This window comes from Sminthopsis crassicaudata, chromosome 1, assembly GCF_048593235.1.
Source record: "Sminthopsis crassicaudata isolate SCR6 chromosome 1, ASM4859323v1, whole genome shotgun sequence".
NCBI lineage: Eukaryota > Metazoa > Chordata > Mammalia > Dasyuromorphia > Dasyuridae > Sminthopsis > Sminthopsis crassicaudata.
The window spans coordinates 718172968-718180124 of record NC_133617.1 but is presented as its reverse complement, the minus strand read 5'-3'; the positions used below and the strand labels follow the sequence as shown (position 1 = coordinate 718180124).

Genomic DNA, 7157 nt, shown 5'->3' with positions numbered 1-7157 from the left:
CCAAGATATGAAATATTAGAGTATATCATATCCTTGATGAGAATATATAAGTGTATGTATACTGTGTATGTATATTGGGTGTATGAGTGTTTGTGTGTATATATGTATACATATATGTTTTTCTTTAATAGATAATGCTAAATTATAGCCAAATTCAGCACAGTCCTCTGAAATGTAGCAATAGCTGCCCTGTCAAGCTTGATATAAGACCATCTGGTATAAGCATCGAAGAAAACCAATAGGACAACTAAAATTATCTTCGACCTGCTCCAAGCTGAGCCCATTTGCAGCAAGAGAGTAAAGGTTCTTCTAAAATCACACAGATATGAGGGATGGGGAAAGTTCCGGACTTATTTTTATTCTATGCCTAATTCCTGTGAAGGAAAAGCCTTAAAGCTAGAGTAGCCAGCCAGTGACTGAGAGACAGAGAAAAAAAGAGGCAATTCGGGGAGATTGGCTGGTGGGAGAATGTATGAAGTAGGGGTGATTGGAAGGAGAAAAGGGAAAAAAACTGCTCAATACAGAAAATAGAGAAGAGGTGGGGGTGGGAGGCAAAGCAGAAAGGGAAGGCGGGGGAGGGAAAGCCCACGAGAGAAGGCGACAGGAGAGCAGAGAGGGAAGTGAGAAGTGCCTTGATTTGGAGAGGAGAGGGAGTGGATAGGCAGGGAGGGGTACGAGGCGGGACGGGAGCTGCCTTTTCTTGTCTTGTGCCAGCTCCAGGAGGGGGTGAGGCGGAGCCTCCCCGACGGATTCGCGTGCTGCCAACCTGGGAGAGGCTGGTTACTCCCTGAGGAGGAGCAGCGGAAAACAAGAGGCTCTTAACCTTGCAAGTCAGCCTCGCTTCTCCTGCTCTGAGCAACTGGGGTGGCGGAAGAACTTTCCTTTGGGGAAGCACGGAATCTGATCTCGCCCAGGAAGGCCAACGAGGTGTGTTGCCAGAAATTTGTTGGGGTGGTGATGATCTCTCGCACTCTCAGTCGTTCCCTGCTTCTTTCTCCCTCCCCTGCTAATTCTTTCCCTCTCGAGATCGTTCAATCCCTAAAGCATTCCTCTATCAAGATAGGGGACTGGGGGAGGGGGGGGCAATTTGACTCAGTATTGGAAAAGGTGTGTGTGTGTGTGTGTGTGTGTGTGTGTGTGTGTGTGTGTGTGTGTGTGTGTGTGTGTGTGTGTAAAATCCACCTCCCACAAAGTGGGGAACAACGTGTTTGTGGTCCTCCACCTGTCTCCTTCCATTCGTACCCTTTTCTCCCTACTTCCCTGATTCTGTAACACCCCTCCTTCCGTGACTAAAATTTAAGTTAATATTCCTGTCAATCAGACGGATGGTGGACCCCCTATGGGGCTCCTTCCACCTTAACACCCAGAAGCTGCTTGGAGCTACTGAAGATAGCCTCTCTTCAACGATCCCAAAAGGCCTCCCTCTGGTCATTTAGCTGTCTGGAAGAAGTGGACTGCACGGGCTCTAAATAGCCCTTTTTCTACCCCATCGGTGGGTAAAAGCACCAGGGGCTCACAGACCTCTATGCTTGTGCGTGTGTGTATGTGTGTGTGTGAGAGAGAGTTTGAAAGAATTGGGGGCTCGACGCGTTACCATGGCTCCCTGGAAGCTGTGCCTGAGGACCTAGACATGCCGGTCACGGATGTTCCCTTCTTCCCTCTTTGTGCCGGTTTTTTGGTGAGTGTGTGCGAATGTGGGGTGTGAATATAGTGTGTGTGTGTGTGTGTGTGTGTGTGTGTGTGTGTGTGTGTGTGTGTGTGAAAGAGAGAGAGAGAGAGAGAGAGAGAGAGAGAGAGAGAGAGAGAGAGAGAGAGAGAGAGAGAGAGAGAGAGAGAGAGAGAGAGAGAGAGAGAGAATCTGATTGAAATCTGGAGAGCTCCTGGGGCGGGGGGGAGGGGTTGGTAGATGGGGCAGTTCTGTTCTGTCCCTGTCCACTTCTCTAAAGCCGCCCTCTCTCAGCAAGGAGGCTGGGTGGAAAATCCAATCAACTCCTGTTCTTACTATTACTTGGGCAGCTAATAACCACCATCTCCGGGGGGTGGCCTGTGGGGGAGCGGGAGGGAGTGCGGAGCTGAAGTAGAAACGCTGGCAACAAGGAAGGGTAAGTGTCTGGAGAGCGCCCAGCCAGGGTGCCAAGATACAGAAGAGCGGAGGGGTGTGTGTGTGTGTGTGTGTGTGTGTGTGTGTGTGTGTGTGTGTGTGTGTGTGTGTGTGAGGGGAGAGAGAGAGGGAGAGGAGAGTTGAGGGACTGGGGGGCGGGAGTCTAGGGAAACCCAAGGAACCTGGTGTTTTGACCTGGAGTGGGCAGATAGAGCTGCCTCTGGCTCTCCGGGGAGGCTAAGGCACTGAGGAGGGTTTTTTCTATTTATGCCTAAAAAGATAGATGAAGGAGAGGAGGGGTGGAGTGCCTGGGTTAGATGTACCCCGGGTGACCCCCATTCCCTCTCCTAGGGACCCGATTTAGGCTGGTACAGTGGGTTGCTCGAAGGAGATGCGTTCGTTGTTGGGGAAGAGGTGCTTGGCAAGGAAATCCCACGTTCCCAGTCTCTGCCGCTCGGTCGGACCCTTGCCCTTTAAATCCTCGGCTTTGGCTGCCAGAGGGAAAGCGAGCCAAGCTTAGCCCGCGGGGAACAACGAAGGAGGCACACTGGGGACCGGGCAACTTGGGGAGCTTTGGAATGCGTTTGGTGGTGCACGCTCCCGTGGCCGTGTACGCGGCCGCGTTCGTGAGAGCGCGTGCACCCGCGCCGGGCACATCTTCAGGGACTGCCGGGGAGGGGAGGCAGGGACGCTGAGCTCTGGCACCAGTGGCTCTTTTGGAAGCCACCTTCTGCTCCATGCCGTTCTGTCTCCTCTTCCCTCTCTTCTCTGAAACCATCTGTCATTGCCATTGAGACCATTGAGAAAGGCAAGATTCTGGCCAGAGCAGATTGAGATGAATAAGCTGCTGGACCTGGCAAAGTTGGCATGGGAGGGCATCGAGAAGCGTGCTTCAGCAAACGGGAGGGAGGGGAAACTTTGAGTAGCCGTACTGGAGAAGGACAAACGAGATTTTAATGAATAAAATGATGATATTTCCTAGGGCTCTGGATGGGGGCAGGGGGACGGGGAGGGGGGGTGAAGGGGGGAGTCGGTTCCTTGTTCCCATTTTCGGTTGCTGCTTTTTGAGTTCAGTTTGCCTAATTTCAGCCTCCCCTGATGGATAATTCTGGGCTTGGATAGTATTCTTTAATTCAGGTATACATTTAATTTCATTCTGCCCATTTTATCCTTAAATGCTGTTGTGAATTTAGCCAAAGTGGCACAATGTGGTGGTATATAATCATCTCTTGTGAGCTCCTCAATGTAGTTAGGGAGTAAATTGAGACAAATGGGTGATATTTTAAAAGAATTTGACTGAGTGTGATTTCTGGGTAGTGTAGTTCATTAAAAATGGATTTCAGAGCATTTTGTACTCACTTTCCAAAAAGGGCTTCAGAGTGGAATGGTAAAATCATCTGATGCTTCGGGTTTTCTTGTAGTTATACTGTCCTCATGGCCTTCAAACAATGGCTTTTAGTGAAAGGAAATAAATGTTTACTTTTCAGCCCACTAGGTGTGTGATTTCTTCAACATAGACTATACTCCCAGCTCTGTAAAGTTAATTTCAATCATTAAGTCTAGTACATGATGTAATACTCCATTGAACATAGCTGCTACCTTGAAGTTAGATGATTTCATGAAGTATACAGGCTCTCTATATGAAATCGGTCTTGTTTGTTTACTCATGTGGTTTTGGTGAATGTCAGAAAAATAAATGTGGGAGATTTTATATATAAATATATATAAATACATATATGTATATATATATGGATAGAAATACATATATTCATACATAAATACATACTTACATGCATAAATATACATATGTGCCATCTCCACTGCCCTCCAGCTTTATATCTTAATATTGACATTTCTTGGAAAATAAATTTTCAGTATAGATGAAGGATTATCTCAGCCACTTTTCACAGCAACTGGCACATAGTAAATCCTGAATGATTTCTTGTTCCCTAAACCCAAAAGATAGATTTTTTTTGGTTTTGTCTGAACATTTTATTTTAGTCATTTAGCTAGGTTATTTTTATGAAGGATTTGATAAGTAAAATATTAGATCTCTAGCCTTATTTTTTTTCCCATTGGATAAGAGAAGATTTCACAGTGAAACAGAACCAATAGGATAATAAGCAAAGAGATGACTTAGGTAGAACACCTTGCCAAATCTGGTTAAATTGTGTATTTATTGGTAAAAGTTTAGGTGTTCTGTGTTGACAGTCTCTCTTGAGAGAAGACTTAATCTTCACATTGAGGTTTAAAAGGTATCCAAGAGAATTAATGTGACAGCTTGACTGGAGTTCATTTGATCATTTAAATATTGTTTCCCAGGAGTCCTGGCATGGATGTTTCACTTATTGGAAATAATTTTTCACTTTGGTTTGTGACAGATGACAGAACAAAGTATTCTATGTCAATTTTTACAATTTTTTAAATTGCTTTATGCTTTAAAAAATCTGATGAACAGCTTAAATGAGTCAGAAAAATACATTAAAAATACACACACACACACACACAAACACACACACACACACACACAATCTCCCTAAAGTTGAGACATGAGGGGAAAACAGTCATAGAGTTGATCTGAATTCAAATTTGGTAAGCCACTTGACATGATATGTTTTAATGAAGGCAAAGAAACCTGTTTCTTCATGAAAACAGTTGTCAATGATGCATTTTATTATTGGTTTCAATCAGTGTACGTAGCCATTTTTTTCAGTTGAAGACTGAGTACTATATTTTCAATTATGAACATTTTGATTACAGTTTCATTCTAAGTAACTAATTCACAGTCTAAGGAGAATGCAATTATTATGGTGATTTACATACAATATGCTAAGTTAAAATAGCTGATGAGGGAAACCATTATGTTTCTTCTATTCATTCCAGAAAGAAAGAAAAATATTGTGCCTTATAAGTATTTATTCAAAGAAAAAATAACTTTATTTATCAGCATTTTAACATTACTTCCAAATATTCTGCCACGTAATTTAATTGAAACTAAAGCACTAACTATATAAAGTTTCTTTTGTGTTTGCAACTAGGTGGCATAGAGGATCTAAGCCTTGGGCCTAAAATCTAAAATAAAATGAATTTAAATCCAGCCTGAATCATTTTCTTGTTAGATAACTCTGGGAAAATCCATTAATCTCTGTTTGCCTTAGTTTTCCCAATTGTAAAATGGGAATTTAATTGCTCTGATTTCCCTTGGTTATTGTGAGGATGAAATGATATAATATTTGTAAAGTGCCTAATATGAAGAATGCTTAATAAATACATGTTCCATTTTCTTCTCCATTAATATTTCCAACTCTTAGCTGGGCACTCAGTAGGCACTTAATAAATGTTTACTGACTGTTGGTTGATTCTTGGTAGCACAACATATGCCTTTTCTTTTCCACTTGAGAGCCAATGAAGGAGAATGGAGAGGGACAATCCTCTATTTAGATATAGTGCCTTTCCCTCAAAAATTCTTCACATTTTAACTAGAGGCAAGAATCTTTTTTTTTCCTTTTCTAATTTTGAAGGACAGTTAACACCTTAAACATTGCTAATTACTACAGTTTATTTTATCAGTGTTGCTAGTCTACTTAGTTAATTATAGCTTCCCCATAAGCATCATGTTGAGAATAATGAATTAGGGTAGCATTTTAATCAAAATAACATCTATGCCTTTTCTCTTCTGTGAATACAAGTACTGTTGTGTTACCAAAAGTCACCATAATTTCCCCAAAGGAAAACAACAACAATGACAAAAAAGGAAAAACCAGGATTCTTTACCAATTTGACTTAGAAGCTGGATGAATGAATTGAATTGATCAGAAACAAGTGTCTGTGAGCTCCTGGTTGCTTGGCAACCCAACATTATTCTGCAATTTCTTCTGGTATATTTATCCACTAAACTAGAAAATTCTGTTTTGTTAAAGAATGTTTTTAACTGGTGCATAAATAGACCATAACCAATGAAGATTTTATGTATTGAGGATTTAAAATGATGCTGTATGCCTTCCCATTGTGATTGGATAATCAAATGCCAAGAGAAAAAGGAACTCTCTGCTCAGATTCATATTGCTTAGAATAGCTTATATTTTTCACATTTATTCACATTGCCTTGTAGCCATGTGTAGAATCAGCCTTTCTTATCTTTATGGGGATATAATTATTGAAATATACTGGATTTCAGTTTCTCATATGGGCCTCCACACCAAATAGTTGTCTAGATAATTTGGAAAGGTCTAAATCACCAGTCCAAATAATTAAAATTCTTCAAATCTAGTGATCATACTTTTGTTTCAATGGATTCATGATCTCATGGATATGTCTACTTCTCTCACCTAAGCAAAATGCTACCTGTTCATATAAATGGTTTTTGTATTTTGTGACGTTTGTACATATCTTCTCATTAGTTTTCTTGAGTCTGTTCCCAGAAAATTAACTCTTCCTTTCATTCATTTAACATTTTGTGAATATGAGTTCAAAGTGCTGTCCTCTAGTGTTAATGTATTCCTGTCTCACCCATTTTTTCAGATCACCTATGTTCATTGTCAATATTATATTTGTATTCAATCTTTCTATTTCTCATTGTGTATCCTCCACTTCTCATTAGTTTAGATCATATGCTAAGGATGTTAGCAGACGACTTGGCAAATATCAAGTCTGTAGCAAATGGTCATCTAAATTTCATGCTAAAAATTCCTTCATTTAGTTGTCTTGCAGACACATTGCATTAAGGAAATAGAATATCAATTCAATTCAGTTATTCAACTGAATTAGTGTGCTTGGGATGTGCTGATGATTCAGGAATAAAAATAAATGATCTTCTATCCTTAGCACCTTCCCTTTTTATTTGGATACAATAGGAACACAAGTAAGTATAATAAAGGGTATGAAGAAAAGGGGGTGAAACAGATAGATAAAGAATCCAAGAAAAGTTTGAATTAGATGAGATGGTGAACCTAATGGGCTTTATCAGGAAAGGCCTCAAGAAGGAAGCTGCCTTTGAAGAGAGACTTGAAGAATACTTAGGATTCCAAAAGACAAATGAGATAGGAGTATGACAAGA

At 41.2% G+C, this 7157-nt stretch overlaps 1 protein-coding gene across 20 annotated transcripts in view; it reads left to right on the top strand.

Moving 5' to 3' along the window:
- Positions 1-726: 726 nt before the first annotated feature.
- The window catches only part of CHL1 (cell adhesion molecule L1 like), a 273073-nt gene continuing 266642 nt past the window's right edge, over positions 727-7157 (top strand). For 9 of the 20 annotated variants that reach the window (XM_074284087.1, XM_074284086.1, XM_074284068.1 and 6 more), the window contains exon 1: positions 729-927. The gene's annotated coding sequence lies outside the window, so the exon portion shown is untranslated. Of the gene's footprint in view, positions 928-1228; positions 1493-1556; positions 1679-2057; positions 2103-7157 lie in introns of those variants that run through there. The other 11 variants (XM_074284085.1, XM_074284084.1, XM_074284082.1 and 8 more) reach the window with 6 other exon arrangements.